Source organism: Elephas maximus, chromosome 25 (assembly GCF_024166365.1).
Source record: "Elephas maximus indicus isolate mEleMax1 chromosome 25, mEleMax1 primary haplotype, whole genome shotgun sequence".
NCBI lineage: Eukaryota > Metazoa > Chordata > Mammalia > Proboscidea > Elephantidae > Elephas > Elephas maximus.
The window spans coordinates 21,327,419-21,349,971 of record NC_064843.1 but is presented as its reverse complement, the minus strand read 5'-3'; positions in this window follow the sequence as shown (position 1 = coordinate 21,349,971).

The window sequence follows — 22,553 nt, the reverse complement described above, 5'->3', positions numbered from 1 at the left end:
TGGAACACAGCTTAGATCAGCGGAGCCCTGGCTGACCTGTGGGGTCTCTGTGTGTGAGAACGTGGTTGTTTGGTTAGCCACTGAGTTAGTTGGGCAAAAACCAGGGATGGATTGCCCAATAAGCAAGGTAGGCATGGGCTTACTTGTGCTTATTTACTAATCTGTAGTGCACAATTTCAGATTAGTAAGTAAACACAATTAAGATAGCATGTACCTTGCTTACTGTTAGCCTGTACGTACCTTGCTTACTGGCTCATCCACCCCTGGCCACATAGGTTTAAACAAAAAATTTCTCCTCCTAAAACCAGAGTTGATTTGTTCATGCATTTATTTATTAATTCACTTATTTATTTTACCAACACATTTTAATCACCATCAATATCAAGCACTGTCCTGGGGATGCTCCTGTATCTCCATCCATCGGGGCTATCTCCTAGTCTTCGTGGGAGACACGAGGTTATTGATGGGCAAAATCTTAGAGCACTTTGCAGGGAAGGCAGGACATAAATCCAGCCTGTCTCCCAGCTCATTTCTCCTGCTCTGCTCGGACGTGTGATCCTTGCAGACTAGGCTGGGGAGGAGGTGGGTGGAAAGAAACCCTGATCCTGACTGGACAGGCTCAGAGGACCCCTCCCCATATCCCTCAGTGTATTAACCTGGGCACTGCAGGCAATGATCACATTAACCTCATGGAGTTGCTGTGAGCACTGAGTGAGTGAGTCAACTCATGCAAAGCCCTGAGGACAGTGCCTGGCACCCAGTAACCATTCAGCATATGTTTACTGCTGCTGTTGTCACCATTGCCATCATCATTACATGTGCTGTTCAGGAGTGGACTCAGGGTTTGAATCCGCTTTTGTCATTGACCAGCTGTATAACTTTGATCAAGTGACTTAACCTCTCCATGCCTCAGTTTCCTCATTCTAAAATGGGGATGACAATAGTAACCCCCATCTCACAGACTTGGATTAAATCAGTAACTACGAGTAACTGTTTAGAATAGTGCTTGGCACATAGTAACATTCAGTAAGCGTTTACTATCAATCACTACATTAAGAAGCCCTGGTACTGCAAACGATTAAGTGCTCAGTTGCTAACAAAAAGGATAGTGGTTCAAACTCACCCAGCAGCTCCTCAAGAGAAAGACTTGGTGATCTGCTTCCATAAAGGTTATAGACAAGAAAAGCCTAGGGGGCAGATCTACTCCGTCACGTGGTGTCACTATGAGCTGAAATTGACTGGATAGCACCTAACAACAGCAACATCACTATGTATAAGTCCCAATGATTGGAGAAATAGACCCAACCTTAAAGATTGAACCTGTGAACATCCCTTCCCATTTCTTGACTGGGTCCTTTATCCCACCTAGAACACCATCCCTGACTTTTAGGGTCCTCTTACTGATCCGGAAGCCCTGGTGGCGTAGTGGTTAAGTGCTACAGCTGCTAACCAAAGGGTCAGCAGTTTGAATCCGCCAGTTGCTCCTTGGAAACCCTGTGGGGCAGTTCTACTCTGTCCTATGGGGTCGCTATGAGTCAGAATCGACTCGACGGCACTGGGTTTGGTTTTTTGGTTCTTACTGATCCTTCGGACTCTGTTCAAATTTCACCTTGACCAAGAGTTTTGAAGGATTTAAACCCTTCTTAAAATTCTATACTGTTTAATAGCAGAATCATCCATCAGCAACTATGCCTTAAATAACCATCACCTCTCTTCCTAGGAACGGCCCACTTTTGGAGTTTCGTGACGTGTGTCAATTTATGACAGCCCTTGGCCTGGAAGTCAAGATAAGATGATATGAAATGAATGTTTTAACATTGATTTGCTTGTCCCCATTGCTCTGTGCTCACTGATAAAAAAGTTTTGAGGAAAGAATCTTAACAGATAACAAATTATTATCTACCTTCAAAATATTTTGACAGTTCTTCATAGGCACAGCCGTAGCAAAACATGTCTCTCAGTTATGAGGGCCTATAACTGGAATAAGCCCTAGGACTGTGAATCCTGTTTTAAAATGTGATTAGAATCTTTATTCCCTATAGCTGGATTTTTTAAAGGCATTCATCCAGTCACCAAAAATTGGTTGAGGGCCTACTAAATGCCATAAACTGTGAATATTCTGGAAATTCAAAGATGAAGAAGATTCATTCTTTCCTCTGAAAAGACTCAAGCTCTATGTTTGGTAGTTTTTATAGATATTTTTGTGTGACCAAACTGCTTGTTGTTGAGTCGATTCTGACTCATGGCAACCCCATATGTTACAGAATAGAACTGCCCTGTAGGGTTGGCTGTAACCTTTACAGAAGCAGATAGCCAGGCGGGCCTTTCTTCCATGGTGCCACTGAATGGGTTAGAACCATCAACCTTTAGGACCCTGTATCTAATCTCCCAACTTCTTTCCTTGCAACGTTCATGTCCTCAGAGGATGCTCACCCCCTCCTCCAGGCATCCCAAGTCTCTCTGAGATGGATCCTGCCCTCAGCTGCAGCACTGGGTTCCAACTGATCTAAGGTAATTCGAGGAATTCCACACCCTTTGCCACAGGATTGGTCCACTAAACGAAGCCCAAGCCAATCAGCATATCGTGTTCTCCTGGGCTCAGGAGTGGTCCAGTCAGTGTAAAGTTCGTGTTTTCCTTTGGAATTTCCTTCTGGATGTGGAAGACATGGTGATTTGAATCCTGGAACTGTCAGGCCATTTTGGGGCAGCCAGGTTGAGAATGAGGAGAAGGACATGCCACAGAAAACTAAAAGAAAAATAGAGAAGAACCTTGATCAAGCCACTCCTGATATCCAAACCACTGGACTTTTTGCAAACGCAAACCAATATACCATTTAAAATAATTAAACCAGGATAAGTTAGTGCTTTTGATGTTTGCAAGGCAGCTCTGGGAGCCCTTCCTTCAAAGGTGGCATCAAACTCTCTGCCTGCTGTACAAATGAAGCTGAAGCAAAGTACTGACCTTAACCCACAGCCCTTTCTCCCTTCTTCCTCCCGGCTCTGACGGGGTTCATGGCAAAACATTAGACATGCAAATTCGCAAGACGAATGGGAAGTTTACTTCCAGATATGTTACTGAATTTTTTTCTCTTGGGTTGAAATGCTCATTCATATCAAATACCTCAAATTTATTATTGGAGGGTATTGATTAGAGGATAAATCTTAGAGGGTTTTCAACAAATGTTTGTATTCAGAAAGCCTGCCTTTCTCAAGGTTGCACTTTTTACAGGGAATGGGGTATGTGTGTGGGTGGCGGGGAGTTGTATGGCATTCCGAATTTGTCTTGTTTTCTTATCCTTTTTATATGTTCGCAAAGCACTCTAAACATTGTACAAACACAAGTCCAAAGTTTTAAGGAAGATAGACTTTTGCAAAGATAATCATCTTTCAAAACAGAGTTTTAGCTTATTTATGGGGTCCTCCCAAAGGAGACAAGAGCAAAGAGGAGCCTTTATACACAATTTCTAAGCCAACAATTGGGAAACATCAGTAGTAAGACATGGGACATCTGTTGTCCATGTTTAGCTTCATCTTTAGATGGCCAGCTGTTCTGTATGTTTTTATAATGATCTCAGGTCCAGTAAGGTATAAGTCACTATTATGCTTTCAAAATACATATGTATACGTTCTCATAATATGAACTTAGAAATATGTCTACCTTTGTGAGGCTCTCTGACATTAACTATAAGTCATTAGAAACCTGCAAGTCATAAGAAAATTATTTATAAAATTTCTGAACATAGACATAGAAACATAGAAGCATATTAATTGTGTAAAGAATACGAACAACCTTTAAATTCACTTTGGCCCGGTGTGCTGTGACACAAGAAAACACAACATAAATCTAAACAACCTCCCTAATCTCGAACCTTGAAGAGAAGATGTGTCATTCAGCTATACTCTAATCCTGGAGAAAAGATATAACATACTAGGCTTTGAAGTCACACTGGCCCTTGTTGTGTGAAGCCAAGGTGACAAATTCATATATTAACTCTGAATTTCTGCTCACTCACAGACAGAAGTCAGAGATGGAACAAAGATTCTTGTACCCTCACTAGGAGGAACCTCTGCCAAGCCCGAGCCATGGTTAAGCTTTCCTCTGAAGACCTCTTGTTAAAGGTAAAAGCTTGAAGTCTAAAGATTTGAACTTGAACCATTGAACTAACACTGTAACTGTAATTGTTAATTCTAATTCTCCAATTCTAAATGAACATTGTGAGGTCTTTCTTGCGTGCCTTGCCATGACTACCTTGCAATCAAATGAACGCGTTTACGCACAATGAACCTGAGCATCTATTAATTTTCTGGGATAAAATCCTACATGACAGCAGGGACTCTGTTTAAATGGCTAATGAATGAGAATGTAAATATTGCATGGTGGGGGAGGGGCATGTTGAGAAAATGCAATTTTAAGGTTTTATACAAGAAATATGATGTTTATTTTATCATATTTTGATAGCATAAATGTGTACTAGTTTTTTTTTTTTTTTTTAATGGTAAGTGACAGAGGTCCAAATTAAACTGAATTAGAAGACAAGGAGAGGTGAGTGAGGTTGGTTGGCTCATTTAACTGAAAAGTTCAGGGGAGGATTACAGGCATGATTGGATCTAGGGGGTTTTACCAATATGAGTGTTCATTACAAATGAATCAGTCTAGCTTGTTTACGTGTAAAAGGGTTTGTTGAAGCCTATCATGTGCCTCACAGAATCTCTGGGCAGAGCAAAGAATCTAGCTTGGTGGTTCTGAAAGCAGGCACAGCATCCGAATTGCACTGCAGAACTGCATCAGAGTAGACACCGTAGTCCCTGCTCCTGAGGACACCATAGCTGGGCCCTGGCACCAGCACTAAGGCCTCTGACATCACTGCTGAGGAAGCTGTGGCCCCCTCACCAAAAGGGATCTGCTGCGGAGCCTGCCTTCTCTGGGTTACCAGCTTCCAAATACCCAGGTACCTCTAATCACTGAGCCTGGTCATCTGCCTGCATACTAGCTGCAAGAGAGTCTGGAAACATGTGTTTCTGACTTCTCATTTGGGCAGACATGAGCTCATAAAACCAAAAAGACTCTGAACATTGGAGGAAATTTAAGCGTGTTGTTAGGTGAATGGAATCACTGGGTGGTGTAAATGGTTAAGTGCTTGACTACTAGCCACAAGGTTGGCAGTTTGAACCCATCCAGAGGCACCTCAGAAGACAGGCCTGGCAGTATGCTTCTGGAATATCACAGCCATGAAAACTCCATGGAGCAGTTCTATTTAGCACACACATGGTCACCATGAATTGACTAGATGACAACTAACAACCACAACATGAGGCGAATAATAATGATGAAAGCATCAACAACAGTAGTTAGCATATTTCAGTATCTTATTATGTGCCTACCCATCTTCTAAGTACTTTACACGTGTCAGTTACTTTGATCCTTGCACTATCCCTTTGGAGATGAATATTCTTCAGATGAAGAACCTGAGATAAAGAGACCTGAAATAATGTGTCCAGGTCTAGGGTCGCCATAATCCTGGTTTGCCTGGGGTGGTCCTAACATAATGCTGGTCCAAATAATGATTATGAGCACCCCGTTGACTCTCAAAAATTCATTTGGTCAATGAATTCTGTGGCCACCCCATCAAGGTCATACAGCTGGGAGGCTTGGTGACGAATAGTCACTAACGGAGTCTCATGGAGTCAGATGGTAGCACCCAGACCCAGTCTCCCTCTTCTCCGTCTCTCTATTTGGCTCACCTTCAGGAAGTTCTACTCCAGCCTTTGGCCCCTACAGGTGCAGGTAGAAACCCTTCCACTTCCAAGGCCGACGGGAAGAGACACTCAGAAATAATCGAATTTTGGTCTATTGGCCCATTGTGGGCTTGGAACCCCACTCTGGAACCTGGGATGTTGAGAGAAGAGGAGAGGAGGTGAGGAGAGAGGAGGGGAGGGGAGGAGAGGAAAGGAGAGAAGAGGAGGGAGAGGAGGGGAGGGGAGAGGAGGGAGGAGAGGGGAGAGGAGAGGAGGAGAAAGAAGAAGGAGACAGGAGAGGAGAGGAAGGAAGTGGGGAGGGGAGGGGGTAGGGGAGGAGAAGGCATACTACACGGTCTAATAATACATGGGGAGACACAGGCATTCGGACATCTAACAAAATGAAGTTCCCTCTGAGTCTTAGAGAAAATCCCTTTGCAAATGGCAGCCAAACAGGAGTCAAAAAGGAATCCAAGGGGAAATGCAAACTGTAGACCAATTGAGCTGGGCCTGTTTACCATCCCCACCCGTTGCCGTAGAGCCGATTCTGCCTCATATCAACCCTGTAGGACAGAGTAGAATTGCCTCACAGGGTTTCCAAAGCTGTAATCTTTACAGAGCCTGGCTGCCACATCTTCCTTCCTTGGAGAGGCCTGTGTGTTCCAGCCTCTGACCTTGCAGTTAGCAGTCAAGTGCTTAACCACTGCGCCACCAGGGCTCCTCTGGCCCTATTTAGAACACACATTCCCACCCAGAGCAGAAGAGCAAGGTGGCAAAGAGAACTTGGACACTGGGGCCTTGTGCATCTTCAGCCTGCCCAGGCCTCTTTCCTAAAGTGCAGCCTCAGGTAAGCTCCCCAAACCTCAAGTTTCTCATCTGAGAAATGGGGTGAAAAGTACAAATCTCACCAGCATTATCATGAGGATTAAATGAGGACATACATATTAAAGCACCTGGCAGAGAACTTGGCACATGGCAGATACTCAATAAATTGCAGCTGCAATGACTGTGATATTCTGGAGTTTGGGATCTGGGCTGGCTGGCTTCAAATTAGCACTGGAATTTGGAGAGTTGCTGAAACTCTGCCTCCTACCACCAGCATCTAAGGTCAGAAACAGTATTGCTGCACAGAAAACCCATAGAAGGTGGCTTACCCAGTTTGTGCCCCAGTCAGCTCTATCCAGCAGCCGTTATGACTACAGAAAACACCTAGATTTCCACATAGTTTAGTGTCCTTGTCCAACCTCATGCAAGAGGCCCTTGAGGCTTACATCACCACCCTCCCCACCTGCAGTGGTTTACAAAATGCCTTCACTCCCACTATCACAGAATATCCCAAGGACAAAGCACCAAGAGACGGTGGATTACACGGTAACCAAGTTCTTTGCTGCTTTCTTTCCATCTTTCTGGCTAAGCCAAGGAGAGCCTCAGTTGGATGCTAAGAATGTGTTATCAACTCTTCAAAAAAACAAACCTGTTGCCACTGAGTCAATTCTGATTTATGGCAACTCCATGTATTACAAAGTAGGACTGCCCCATAGGGTTTTCTTGGCTGTAATCTTTATGGAAGCAGATTGCCAGACCTTTCTTTGGTGGAGATGCTGGGTAGGCTCAAACTATCAATTTTTTTTTTTAATAATTTTTATTGTGCTTTAAGTGTAAGTTTACAAATTAAGTCAGTCTCTCACATATAAACTTATATACACCTTACTACACACTCCCATTTACTCTCCCCCTAATGAGTCAGCCCACTTCCTCCCAGTCTTTCCTTTCGTGACCATTTCGCCAGTTTCTAACCCTCTCTACCCTCCCATCTCCCCTCTAGACAGGAGATGCCAACACAGTCTCAAGTGTCTACCTGATACAAGTAGCTCACTCCTCATCAGCATCTCTCTGCAACCCATTGTCCAGTTCAATCCATGTCTGATGAGTTGTCTTTGGGAATGGTTCCTCTGCTGGGCCAACAGAAGGTTTGGGGACCATGACCGCTGGGATTCTTCTAGTCTCAGTCAGATCATTAAGTCTGGTCGTTTTATGAGAATTTGGGGTCTGCATCCCACTGTTCTTCTGCTCCCTCAGGGGTTCTCTGTTGTGCTCCCTGTCAGGGCAGTCATTCGTTGTGGCTGGGCACCATCTAGTTCTTCTGGTCTCAGGATGATATAAGTCTCTAGTTCAAGTGGCTCTTTCTGTCTCTTGGGCTCATAATTACCTTGTGACCTTGGTGTTCTTCATTCTCCTTTGCTCCAGGTGGGTTGAGACCAATTGATGTATCTTAGATGGCCGCTTGTTAGCATTTAAGACCCCAGATGCCACACTTCAAAGTGGGATGCAGAATGTTTTCATATGAGAATTTATTTTGCCAATTGACTTAGATGTCCCTTGAAGCCATGGTCCCCAAACCCCCACCCTTGCTCCGCTGACCTTGGAAGCATTCAGTTTATTCAGGAAACTTCTTTGCTTTTGGTCCAGTCCAGTTGAGCTGACCTTCCCCGTATTGAGTATTGTCCTTCCCTTCACCTAAAGTAGTTCTTATCTACTAACTAATCAGTAAATAACCCTTTCCCACCCCCCCTCCATCCCCCGTCTCGTAACCACAAAAGAATGTGTTCTTCTCAGTTTAAACTGTTTCTCAAGATCTTATAATAGTGGTCTTATACAATATCTGTCCTTTTGCATCTGACTAATTTCACTCAGCGTAATGCCTTCCAGGTTCCTCCATGTTATGAAATGTTTCACAGATTCCTCACTGTTCTTTATCGATGCGTAGTATTCCATTGTGTGAATATAAACCATAATTTATTTATCCATTCATCTGTTGATGGACACCTTGGTTGCTTCCAGCTTTTTGTTATTGTAAATAGTACTGCGATAAACATGGATGTGCATATATCTGTTCATGTAAAGGCTCTTATTTCTCTAGGATATATTCCGAGGAGTGGGATTTCTGGGTTGTTATATTATTTATATGGTAGTTCTATTTCTAACTTTTTAGATTTCCAAAGTGGTTGTACAATTTTACACTCCCACCAGCAGTGTATAAGAGTTCCAATCTCTCCGCAGCCTCTCCAACATTTATTATTTTGTGTTTTTTGGATTAATGCCAGCCTTGTTGGAGTGAGATGGAATCTCATCGTAGTTTTAATTTATATTTCTCTAATGGCTAATGATCGAGAGCATTTTCTCATGTATCTGTTGGCTGCCTGAATATCTTCTTTAGTGAAGTGTGTGTTCATATCCTTTACCCAATTTTTAATTGGGTTGTTTGTCTTTTTGTGGTTGAGTTTTAACAGAATCATATACATTTTAGAGATCAGGCGCTGGTCAGAGATGTCATAGCTGAAAATTTTTTCCCAATCCGTAGGTGGTCTTTTTACTCTTTTGGTGAAGTCTTTAGATGAGCATAGGTGTTTGATTTTTAGGAACTCCTAGTTACCCGGTTTCTCTTCGTCGTTTTTAGTAATGTTTTGTATTCTGTTTATGCCTTGTATTAGGGCTCCTAACGTTGTCCCTATTTTTTCTTCCATGATTTTTATCGTTTTAGTCTTTATGTTTAGGTCTTTGATCCACTTGGAGTTAGTTTTTGTGCATGGTGTGAGGTATGGGTCTTGTTTCATTTTTTTGCAAATGGATATCCAGTTATGCCAGCACCATTTGTTAAAAAGACTGTCTTTTCCCCAATTAACTGACACGGGGCCTTTGTCAAATATCAGCTGCTCATATGTGGATGGGTTTATATCTGGGTTCTCAATTCTGTTGCATTGGTCTATGTGCCTGTTGTTGTACCAGTACCAGGCTGCTTTGACTACTGTGGCTGTATAATAGGTTCTAAAATCAGGTTGAGTGAGGCCTCCCACTTTCTTCTTCTTTTTCAGTAATGCTTACTTCTCCGGGGCTTCTTTCCCTTCCATATGAAGTCCGTGATTTTTTTCTCCATCCCATTAAAAAATGTCATTGGAATTTGGTTCGGAAGTGCATTGTATATGTAGATGGCTTTTGGTAAAATAGACATTTTTACTCTTAAGTCTTCCTATCCATGAGCAAGGTATGTTTTTCCACTTATGTAGGTCCCTTCTAGTTTCTTGCACTAGTACTTTGTAGTTTTCTTTGTATAGGTCTTTTACATCCTTGGTAAGATTTATTCCTAACTATTTTATCTTCTTGGGGGCTACTGTGAATGGTATTGATTTGGTGATTTCTTCTTCGATGTTCTTTTTGTTGATGTAGAGGAATCCAAGTGATTTTTGTATGTTTATCTTGTAACCTGAAACTCTGCCGAACTCTTCTATTAGTTTCAGTAGTTTTCTGGAGGATTCCTTAGGGTTTTCTGTGTATAAGATCATGTCATCTGCAAATAGAGATAATTTTACTTCTTCCTTCCCAATCTGGATGCCCTTTATTTCTTTATCTAGCCTAATTGCTCTGGCTAGGACATCTAGCACAATGTTGAATAAGAGCAGTGATAAAGGGCATCCTTGTCTGGTTCCTGCTCTCAAGGGAAATGCTTTCAGGCTCTCTCCATTTAGAATGATGTTGGCTGTTGACTTTGTATAGATGCCCTTTATTATGTTGAGGAATTTTCCTTAAATTCCTATTTTGCTGAGAGTTTTTATCATGAATGGGTGTTGGACTTTGTCAAATGCCTTTTCTGCATCAATTGATAAGATAATGTGGTTTTTGTCTTTTGTTTTATTTATATGGTGGATTACATTAATGGTTTTTCTAACATTGAACCAACCTTGCATAAAAAAAAAAAAAAACTTCTTTTTTTTGCATACCTGGTATAAATCCCACTTGGTCTTGGTGGATTATTTTTCTGATATGTTGTTGAATTCTATCGGCTAGAATTTTGTTGAGGATTTTTGCATTTATGTTCATGAGGGATATAGGTCTGTAATTTTCTTTTTTTGTGGGATATAGGTCTGTAATTTTCTTTTTTTGTGTTTTTTTTTTAATTTTTACCTGGTTTTGGTATCAGGGATATGGTGGCTTCATAGAACGAGTTAGGTAGTATTCCATCATTTTCTAAGCTTTGAAATACCTTTAGTAGTAGTGTAGTTAACTCTTCTCTGAAAGTTTGGTAGAACTCTGCAGTGAAGCCATCCGGGCCAGGGCTTTTTTTTTGTTGGGAGTTTTTTGATTACATTTTCAATCTCTTTTTTTTGTTATGGGTCTATTGAGTTGTTCTACTTCTGATTGTGTTAGTTTAGGCAGGTAGTGTTTTTCTAGGAATTCACCCATTTCTTCTAGGTTTGCAAATTTGTTAGAGTACAAATTTTTATAATAATCTGATATGATTCTTTTAATTTCAGTTGGGTCTGTTGTGATGTGGCCCATCTCATTTTTTATTCCGGTTATTTGTTTCCTTTCCTGTATTTCATTAGTCAGTCTGGCCAATGGTTTATCAATTTTGTTAATTTTTTCAAAGAACCAGCTTTTGGCTTTGTTAATTCTTTCAATTGTTTTTTTGTTCTCTAATTTTTTTTTTAATTCATTTAGTTCGGTTCTAATTTTTATTATTTGTTTTCTTTTGGTGCCTGATGGATTCTTTTGTTGCTTGCTTTCTATTTGTTCAAGTTGTAGGGACAGTTCTCTGATTTTGGCTCTTTCTTCTTTATGTATGTGTGCATCTATCGATATAAATTGACCTCTGAGCACTGCTTTTGCTGTGTCCCAGGGGTTTTGATAGGAAGTGTTTTCATTTTCATTGTATTCTATGAATTTCTTTATTCCTTCCTTAATGTCTTCTATAACTCAGTCTTTTTTGAGCTGGGTATTGTTCAGTTTCCAAGTATTTGATTTCTTTTCCCTGATTTTTCTGTTATTGATTTCTATTTTTATGGCCTTGTGGTCTGAGAAGATGGTTTGTAATTCAAACCACCAATCTTTAAGTCAGTAGTTGAACACAAACTATTTGCCACATCCAGGGACCTATAACTTCTCCAGGGCTTTCTAATTTCCCAAGCTAACGGGGACAATTGTTGGAACAAGAATCCAAGTCACTTGACTTCACAGCCAATACTTCTTCTAAAACTTTGTGCACAATTAATTTATCAAATTAGTTAAACTCTAAGGATGAGCCCTGGTGGCATAGTGGTTAAGCACTTGGCTGCTAACCAGAAGGCAGTTGGCTTGAACACACCAGCCGCTCCGAGGAAGAAAGATGTGGCATTCTTTTTCTGAAAAGATTACAGCCTTGGACACCCTATGGGACAGTTCTACTCTGTTCTATAGGCTAGCTATGAGTCAGAATCTACTCGAGGGCAGTGGGTTTGGTTTGGTTTTCTTAAGCTCTAAGAACAGCGACTTCTTTGATGAGAAATAATAGAATGCAGAAGCTCTGATGGGGAGGAATGCAGGAAACTTCCAGAATATCCAGGTGGGCAGCCTAGGGGGATGCCACAGGCTGAGACCCTAAGAAGGAGACCATAGGAATCTTGAGAGGCAGCTATGGAAACGAGTGATGGGAACATGCTGAAGCCACAGGCCCCATTTTTGCACAGGGAATACACCTTTCTCTTGTGTTCTCAGAGTGTCAGGGCCCCTGTGGGTGCTTCCGCTCTAGTAGAAAGGTGAATTGTGGGAGCTCCAGGTCTCATGCCCATTCTGTCCCAGACCTCAGGGTTGTCTGCCATCTGAACACTTCAAAGACATCTGTGGCTGGCCAAGTCCCAGCTCTGGCCACCATCCGTCACGCAGTGGTTATGCTCCATACGTGGGACATGTGAGCCTGGAGCTAACAGAGCCCATCTGTGAGGGCTGCTTGGCGCCGGGACACAGGGCTGCAAGGAAGCCTATGGAGGGAGGGCTGGGCTGGCAGCCTTGTGTGTTTTCCCTCTGGCCTCACATTTCTCCAACCAGGTGCAGCAGACAGTGCTGAATGCAGCTCTCCAGACAGCTGGGGAAACTGGCAGGCTTGGAGGCCTGGCCCCTTATTGAGCATATGGATTTGAGCCCTGAGAGGAGGCCTGGAGAAGAAGGTGGGCATTTACCCCGGGTCCTGTTCACCTCATCCTAAGGACATGGGATGACTTGCTTGGGTTGAGAGACCCCCATCCCCCCACCCCAGTCCATCAGGAGAGGCTTTCAGAATCTGATAGTGTTGCCTGTGTTTGAGCCAGTTGTCCATGACTCACGGTCAATGCTTGATTGCTCAGTCTTTCCTTCTGCCGCACTCCAAGGCATCAGCAAGTCTTGAGGCTCTACCTCCACGAAAGATCCTGTATCACCCATTTCTCTTCCTCACCATTGAGTCCATGCTGGTCCAAGCCACCACCATCTTTAACTGGGACAACCCAGGCACCCTCAAACTTGTCTTTCTGCTTCTATTTTGCCCTCATCAATTTGTTCTTCAAGAGAGAGTGTTTAAAAAGATGTCAGACTGGGTCATGTCCCTGCTAATACCTTTCAGAGGTTCTCACTGCAGTTGGAATAGAATCCCATGTTATTCCCTGGCTTCCACATTGTGTGGCCCTGGCCCCTGCCTCGTTCTTTCCCTGGCTCATTCCATAACATGCTCGCCACACTCTAGCTATACAGGGATGTGTTCTGTTCCTCGAACACACTAAGCTCATTTCTGCTCAGGACCTTTGCGCGTGCTTTTCTCTCCATCAAGAAAGATCCTTTCCTAGCTCCTTAGAAGACTGGCTCTTTATCATCTATTAGCTTCCAAATATCACCTCCTCAGAAAGCTTTCCCTGATTTTTCTTTTTCAGTACCCCCTTCACATTATTTTCTTCACAAGACACTAGAATTTCATAAAATTCTCTCCCAACATCAAAGCTCCTCTTCAGCTGCTGCCTTGTCAAGGCTTTGCCTGACGGTTGTGTCTGCTCTGGCCTTGCTTGGTAGCTCCTGATGGCCTGGACTTGTGGAAACAACTCAAGACCAGAAGGTCAAAAGATACAGACTCAAGCTCAACTCTGCTACTGAGTTGGTTTGTGGCCAAGCCTCACTTTGCCCTTCTGTAAATCTGTAAAATACTGATTTTTCTTTTCAAGGTTCCTGGGAGGACACAGGTGGAAACTCTGGTGGCATAGTAGTTAAGTGCTACAGCTACTAATCAAAAAACCAGCACTTTGAATCCACCAGGCATCCCCTGGAAACTCCATGGAGCGGGTCTACTCTGTCCTATAGTGGTGCTATGAGTCAGGATTGAGTCAACCACTATGAGGTTTTTTTTTCCCTTAAGGGAAGACACAGCAGCTAATAGAGATGCAGTGGTTTACAAATGGAGGAGTTCTTTGCAGCCATTTATTAATACTCAACAAATACTTATTGAAAACCTACTCTATGCCAGGTGGGCCTGGAGAAGGAATCCACAGATGGGGGAATAATATGCATGCTTGTCCTGGAATACTGCGAGATGGGGTGTGTGAAGTGGGTCAGCCCATGGACACCAGCCAGAGGTAGCCTGTGTTCTAACTTTGCGCAATCAATCACTAGTATTATGATCTTGAGAAAATGACTTCATTTCTCCTACGTCAGTTTCTCCACATGGACAAGTATCGTAAAACTTGCCTCCAAAAATGAGGGGCATCCATAGACCCAAGAAAAAGGTGGGCAGCTCCAGGGTGGCAGCAAAGGAGTTTATTAGGGAGTTTTACATACAAGGCAGATCCTGGGTGGCAGCAGGACCAAGCAGATCTCTGCGTCCGCTTAGTGGGAAGAGCAGAGGTTTTGTACTGGTGGTGAACAATAGTGGCGACGTGCCAGGAATGCCTCTAGACTTATATAGGGCCGCCTCAGCAAGAATTACATGAGAATGACTTAGCAAACGGCAGCAAACTAGCGGAAAGCGTACGGGCGGCCATGCTCGGCCTCGCAAAGCCTTTTTCTCCTTCAGTCAGTTTTGCACTCTGGAAAATGGGTTTAATAGCACCTTCTAGAGTGGTCGTGAAGGTTAAACATGTTAATCTAAATAAGGCCCTTAGAAGAGTGCCTAACACATACCAAAAAATCAAACCAAACCTGTTGCTGTCAAGTCAATTCTGACTCATAGCAGCTCTAAAGGACAGGGTAGAACTGCCCCATAGGGTTTCCAAGATGCAGCTGGTGGATTCCAACTATTGACCTTTTGGTTAGCAGCTGGGCTCTTAACTACTGCGCCACCAGGGTTCCACTTGGCACATAAAAAAAAAATAATCATTAGTTTTCAGAAGGGAAAAGCAATTTATAAGTATTATTCTCCATTTTTAATTCCCTGTCTACTCATCAGCAGTTCAAATCCTACCCCTAGCTCTAGGCTCAGGTCAGCCCTCAACTCATTTGTCTCAATGCCTCCTGCTCGACCAGCCCCACACACCACCACCTTCCCAGCACCGCCATCCCAGCGTTAGCACCTGAGACGGCAGTGTCACTCTTTGCATCTGCCTTCCTGGGAAATATTTCAGTTCTGTTCTAGTCTCGGCCTCAGCATGTTGCCCAGAGCATAGAAGATGCTCCGTAAAGGCACTGGACAGAGAGGTTTCCTCATGGACAGGTTCCATCTGGCTTTAGTAGTATCACTGCTCTGAGGTGGATTAGCAATTAACGTTTGGTGAGTATTTAAAAAATATTTTCTCATATGTTAGAAGAAAGGCTGAAGGAGAGGTGGAACCCCCCGCCAGGTTCCCACAGATGTGGTAGCTTCAACTCTGAGACTCACTGCTACTGAAATTCACAAAAAGAAGGGGAGATGGGATACCAGGAGGCAGGGAGAGAAGATGGCAGTGGGGATGGTGGAAGAGCAGAGGGGAGCATGTGGAAGTGCACAGGAGGTGAGGGAAGGAGATGAATGAAGAGACTCATGGGCCAATGCCGGGGCCTCTGCTCAGGCTACAGCTTATAGGTCAGAAGCTCCAGAAGAAAGAGGAGCCCTCTTTGCTAAGAGCTCTGGAAAATGCAGAGCAAACTCTGATTGGCCTGGCTTGGTCATGTGACCGTCTCTGATTCAAGGGTCTGCCTGGGACAATGGAATTCTCTGATTGGTCAGGCCTAGGTCACATGTCGATATCTGGAGTCAGGAGTGGGGTCAGCCCTACACTAAATACAAGGGCTGAGAGTGAGGAGGAGTGGTGACTCTCCAAAGGAAAAGCCAACTACTGCCACTATAAGATGAGAGAATGGATGCTAGGCAGGTGCAAACAAAGGAAACCTATTTCACATGCTCCTCACTGGACAAGGTAATGCCGGATGCCTGAGCTCAGTCTTTCCATGGTAGAAGCCAGACTGTAGAAAATACATTTTCTGTACTACCCAAGGAATGAAGGGCTAGGGCACCTTTGGGTAGATTCCTGAAGCGGACCTGGCATTGCCCAGAGCAGCTGTCCCTGGGCACCCCAAGTGAGGCAATTCCATGCCCACAAACAGCCTACTCGCTGCCCTAGGACACTGAGAGGCGGCACTGTCCTCTGGCCAAGAGGTTGGCATTTGGCAGAGCTGCTCAGGGCTGGCCAGAGAGCTTCTCAGGGGCCCTGCCAAGTGGTGTGACCCAGCTGGACCACGTGTGGGAGGCCTGGCCCAGTGTCTGTCTAGTTCAGACAGAGCCAGCCTCTCGGTCTGTTCAGAGAGGACAGAGAAGCAGGGATGGGGGCAGGGCTGGGGCACACAGGGGCCTTCAGCAGCAGGGAGGGGAGATCAACTATACGCTGATCCCACTCGCGGGAGAAACTCAGATACATTCCCCAAGCAGGGGAATAAAATTGCCCAGGGTCTTACAGCTGGTAAATAATGGAGCCAGGGTTTGAATTTGTTTCTCCTTTCCTGCCCTTCTCCATTTCCATTTGCTGCCAAAGCTTAAATCTTCAGTGGGTTGAAAATGTGGCCAGAGAGAATGAGGACAAGGCCTATCCTGTGCCCTCTGACCAAAAATCCCATTGCTGCGAAGTTGATTCTGACTCAGAGCAACACGATAGAAGAGAGTAGAACTGCCCCATAGGGTTTCCAAGGCTGTAAATCTTTATGGAAGCAGACTGCCACATCTGCAGCTGGTGGGTTCAAACCACTGACCCTTTGTTTAGCAGCTAAGCGCTTTAACCACTGTGCCACCGGGCTCTTTCTATGCTCTCTGAGGCTGGCTGATGAAGGAAATGTAATAAAACATCCCCAAGTGAGCGCATGGGGTATTTCTCATTCTTTCAAGTATGCCCTTGCATCTTAAATGCTAGCAAGCAGCCATCTAAGATGCATCAATTGGTCTCAACCCACCTGGAGCAAGGAAGAATGAAGAACACCAAAGACACAAGGTAATTATGAGCCTAAGAAACAGAAAGGACCACGTAAACCAGAGACTACATCAGTCTGAGACCAGAAGAACTAGATAGTGCCTGGCCACAACGGATGACTGCCTTGACAGGGAACACAACAGAGAACCCCTGAGGCAGCAGGAGAGCAGTGGGATGTAGACGCCAAATTCTTGTAAAAATACAAGACTTAATGGTCAGACTGGGACTGGAAGGACCCTGGAGGCCATGGTCCCCAGACCTTCTGTTAACCCAAGACAGGAACCATTCCCAAAGCCAACACTTCAGACAGGGCTTGGACTGGACTATGGAATGGTAAATGATACTGGTGAAGAACAAGCTTCTTGGATCAAGTAGACACATGAGACTATGTGGGTATCTCCCGTCTGGAGGGGAGATGAGAGGGCAGAGGGGGTCAGGGGCTGGCCGAATGGACACAAGGAGAGAGAGTAGAGGGAAGGAGTGTGCTGTCTCATTGCGGGGAGAGCTATTAGGAGTGTATAGCAAGATGTATGTAAATTTTTGTATGAGAGACTAACCTGATTTGTAAACTTTCACTTAAAGCACAATAAAAATTGAAAAAAAAAAAAAAAAAAAGACTGCCCTTGCCTAAAAGGAGGGCAGAGGGCACAGAAGGATCATTTCTTTTTTTCCCTCATTTCCCGCATGGAAGCAACCCTCCTTGAAGTTCTAACTCCAGCGTACTCAGTCATTCCCCACTCACAGTTACTGAGCACCTGAGGTGGGTCAGCCCTGTGCCCAGAGCTCAAGTGAACAGGCCCACACTGCACCACCCTGAAGGTTTCCAGGGCCTCTCCTTGACAAGCCTCTGTGGCTATTATTTCCTTGGAACGCACTAACTGAGCAGAAGAACAATAAAGACAGCTAAGGGCACATTCCTGTCGTAAAGCATTCAAAAAAGGCCAACGTACCAGGAGTGAAAACACTGAAGCTTCCCTGCTTCCCCTTCAGCCCCACTTCTCTGCATGCAAGTCAGCTCTGCTAAAGCTTTGTATCCTTCCATAGAGTATTGTAAGGGCCCTGGTGGCACAATGGTTAAGCCCTTAGCTGCTAACTGAAAGGTTGGCAGTTGAAATCCACCCTGTGGATCGGTGGCAGAAAGACCTGGAGATTTTCTTCTGTAAAGATTACAGCCAAGAAACCTCTATGAGGCAGTTCTCCTATGTCACATGGGGCAGCGATGAGTTGGAATCTTCTCTACAGCACCCAACCTCAACACAGGATTGCTTTTGCACAAACAGGGTTATAATGCTCCCAAAAGTTGGGGATCCTCTCGCTTCTGTTCACGTCTCCCTGATTGTTTAACTACTCGGTCTCAAGTCCTGCTGTTTTTACTCCCTAAATATTTCCTGGGTCCACCCCTTCTCTGCGTCTCCACCGTCATTGCCCTTCCTCAGGTCCTTATTGTCTCTTAATCGTTCTTTCTGGTTCCCTGTCTCCAGTCTTGTCCTTCTAAAATTCCAATTCAGGATAATGATGGTAACGCCCTTAAGTGTGTTGTGTGGAAATACTGAGCAAACACAGATAAGTCACCTAGGAACAACGTAGTAAATGTCGGCTGCTCTCATTTTCACCATCGTCGTCTGGTGAAGTTCAGCTATCCCTCATGACTCCTGCTCCCTTTGGCCAGCATCTCCGTAGTGGGGAGGATTAATTTCTCCCCATCTGTGATCCCAGAATAATACCTGCAGCTAGTCCTAGTTTAAAGCACGTATCACAGCTCTGAAGCAGCCCTGGAGGCACAATGGTTAAGAGCTCAGCTGCTGACTGAAAGGTCGGCGGTAGAACCCATCAGCTGCTCCACGGGAGAAGAACTGGTGATCGGCTTCTATAAAGTTTACAGCCTAGAAAACCCTGTGGGGCAGTTCTACTCTGCCACATGGGGTTGCCATAAGTTGAAATCAACTGGAGGGCACCTAATGACAGTAACAACAACATCACGTCTCCTCCTAGTGCTACAGGCAGTAGGGTGAGTGGATCAGAGGCTGGGCTCTGGAACCAGATGGCCTCGGTTCAAACCCTGGCTCTAGCCACTCATTAGTGTGTGACCTTGGGCAAGGGACTTAACCACTCTGTGCAGATGATAATAGGATCCACTTATGGAGTAGGTGTGGAACTGAAATGCGCTAATACTTAAAACAGTGCCTGGCACTGGGGAAGTGTTCATTAAATGCTGGCTCTTATTAGTGTTTACCGTCTGTCTTGCTCACTAAACCATGAGTGTCTTAAGGGCATGAACCTAGCTTTATTTATCTTTGTGTTCTTGGCACCTCTAAGGTGCCTAGGCCAGGGAGGTGTCACATTAGCACCCCGTGCTTGCAGTCTGGGTTCATGTCACTCCTTTCTTTTATGCTTTCTGCCCAAAGGGTGCTGTTCCAGCCTGAAAACGTATAAGAGCGCCTGCATGCAAGCTCCGTTCCCCTTGGGGCTGCTGGCCGGGAAGCTCTAGAAGACTCAGGGCATGGGGGGCCTATCTGCAAGGGCCTTAGGGATCATCCACCCTTGGTGGGCCCATTTAAGATCTCATTTGGAGGCATTGCAAGGGATAGTTCCTGCTGAGGACCATAGCATATGCCGTCTCTAGGGCTGTGCCAGATGGCGGGGAGTTGGCTGGTCTCCCTTGTATCTGTGAGCCAGCTGACCCATTCAGAGACTCCAAAATGCAAAAGAGAAATTATAATGGTGCTTTGAAGTGACTGGTGCTGGGAAGCCGTGAGGAGCCTGGCAAAGAAGGAGCACACCATAGTCGCAGTGCTTAACTGTATTCACACACCAGCAAAGTGGGATGGCTTCCAGCTTGCTTAATGACCTCCCTGTTGGCTGTCTGGTTTATTCAATTTGACCATGATGGGAAGAATCTAGAATAGAACAGAAGTTATGAAATCAGGCCTAAGAACGCCACTGCCTGGGCTCAAATCCCAGCTTCTCCACCTATCAAGTGTACATACCTTTGGCAAATAATTTTAATTCTCTATGCCTCAGTTTCCTTACCTGTAAAATGGGAATATGATTGCTGTGATAGCAGAAAGACATACAGGATCAACATGGGGTTGTGTACAAACAATGTGTATCAATAATGCCAAGGCTAACTCTTAGACAACATTTACCCCATACCAGGAACTGTTCTTTATATGTATTATCTAACTTAGTCTTCAGCACCCCCCTGTGAAGTAGGTGTTATTATTATCTTGATTTTAAAAACAAGCAAAATAAAGAGAGTTTAAACAACTTGCTCAAGATCACAGAGCCAGAAATCGGCAGAACCAGGATTCAACTTTAGGCAATCTGTCCCATAGTCCATGTTCTTACCACCAAGCCGTACTGCCTGCCAATATGATAGACATCTAATTAAAGAAAGATGCAGTCTTGCTCCGAAGAAAGGGCTAATGACCTACTCTGGGAAATAGCAAAGCCATGCGTGCAATAACTTAAAACAACTACGAGCTATCAGTTTAGCTAAATGATGCAAATACAAGGAATTCATTAGGATGATCTTGGCTTCAAGTAACAGTTAGCCCAACTGAATCCGTTCCCAGCAAGAGCTTCAATGATAATGATTACTCACCTAAGAGTCTGGGCAGCTGACATTTGTTAATCTGGTAGTTTATGACATCATTAAGGAATTTGAGTCTTTCCCACTTTCTGTTTTGCAGTCTTTGAGACATCAGCTTTATCCACGGGCCAACTTCCCTCTTGACAACAAGAGGGCTGCCCACAGTCCCAGGCAGTTTCAGATGTGAAAAATGTCTAGGTGAGAGAAGAAGGGAGGGGCCATCCTTTCTTCTGTATCTCTTTGTTGTTGTTAGGTGCCATCGAGTTGGTTCTGACTCATAGTGATCCTATGCACAACAGAATGAAACACTGCCTGGTCCTGAGCCATCCTTACAATTGTTGTTATGCTTGAGCTCATTGTTGCAGCCACTGTGTCAAGCCACCTCGTTGAGGGTTTCCTCTTTTCCGCTGACCCTGTACTCTGCCAAGCATGATGTCCTTCTCCAGGGACTGATCCCTCCTGACAACATGTCCGAAGTATGTAAGACACAGTCTCGCCATCCTTGCCTCTAAGGAGCATTCTGGATGTACTTCTTCTAAGACAGATGTGTTCGTTCTTTTGGCAGTCCATGGTATATTCAATATTCATCACCAACACCACAATTCAAAGGCCTCAATTCTTCTTTGGTCTTCCTTATTCATCGTCCAGCTTTCACATGCATATGATGCGATTGAAAATATCATGGCTTGGGTCAGGTGCACCTTAGTCTTCAAGGTGACATCTTTGCTCTTCAACGCTTCAAAGAGGTCCTTTGCAGCAGATTTACCCAATGCAATGCGTCTTTTGATTTCTTGACTGCCGCTTCCATGGCTGTTGATTGTGGACCCAAGTAAAATGAAATCCTTGACAACTTCAATCTTTTCTCTGTTTATCATGATGTTGCTCATTGGTCCAGTTGTGAGGATTTTTGTTTTCTTTATGTTGAGGTGCAATCCATACTGAAGGTTGTGGTCTTTGATCTTCACTAGTAAGTGCTTCAAGTCCTCTTCACTTGCAGCAAGCAAGGTTGTGTCATCTGCATAACGCAGGTTGTTAATGAGTCTTCCTCCAATCCTGATGCCCCATTCTTCTTTATATAGTCCAGCTTCTCAGGTCATTTGCTCAGCATACAGATTGAATAGGTATGGTGAAAGAATACAACCTTGACGCACACCTTTCCTGACTTTAAACCAATCAGTATCCCCTTTTTCTGTCTGAACAACTGTCTCTTGATCTATGTAAAGGTTCCTCATGAGCACAATTAAGTGTTCTGGAATTCCCATTCTCTGTATCTTTTTAGGAGTCTGAAAACATTCCCCAGAATCTCCCAGCACATTTCTCTTCAGATCTCATTGGCACTAGTGGCCTCTTCCTAGACCCATCACTGGCAGGGAGATAAGGCAGCCATGGCTAGTCAGCTGGAGTAGACTGGATGTTGGAGAGTCAATAATCCTGGCCACTGCACATACTTTGTGCTTCTTTACTTTCCTTCACTTGCTTCTGCCAGGCTCACTCCAGGAATGTCTGTCCCATCCCTCAACATCGTAACTGTAAACCATCTGTATCATTTAGGAGTCCTTTCAGTTGCACATAACAAGAAACCTAAGTAAGAGTGGCTTAAATAAAATGGGGTTTGTCTTTCTCACCTCACAAGAAGCCCAGCAGCAGGCAATCCAGAGCCAGTGCTCAATCAGCCATTGATGTATCAGGGACAGATTGCTTCCCTCTTTCTACTCCGTGTCCTCAGCACATTGGTTCTCATCCACAAGCTCGGCATCTCATGGTTCCAAGATGGCTGCCTCACATCCAGGCAGGAAGGAGAGTGAAGGAAGCAGGGTGGTTCCTGTGTCACAGGAGCAAGAGCTTTCTCAGGAATTACTGGTTATAGTTGGGTACTGTCAATTCGATTTTGATTCATATCGACCCCGTGTGGTTTTAGAACTGCCCCATAGGGTTTTCTAGGCTGTGATCTTTACAGGAACAGATCTCCAGGTCTTTCTCCCATGCAGCTGCTAGGTGGGTTCTAGCCATGACAGGGGCCTAGT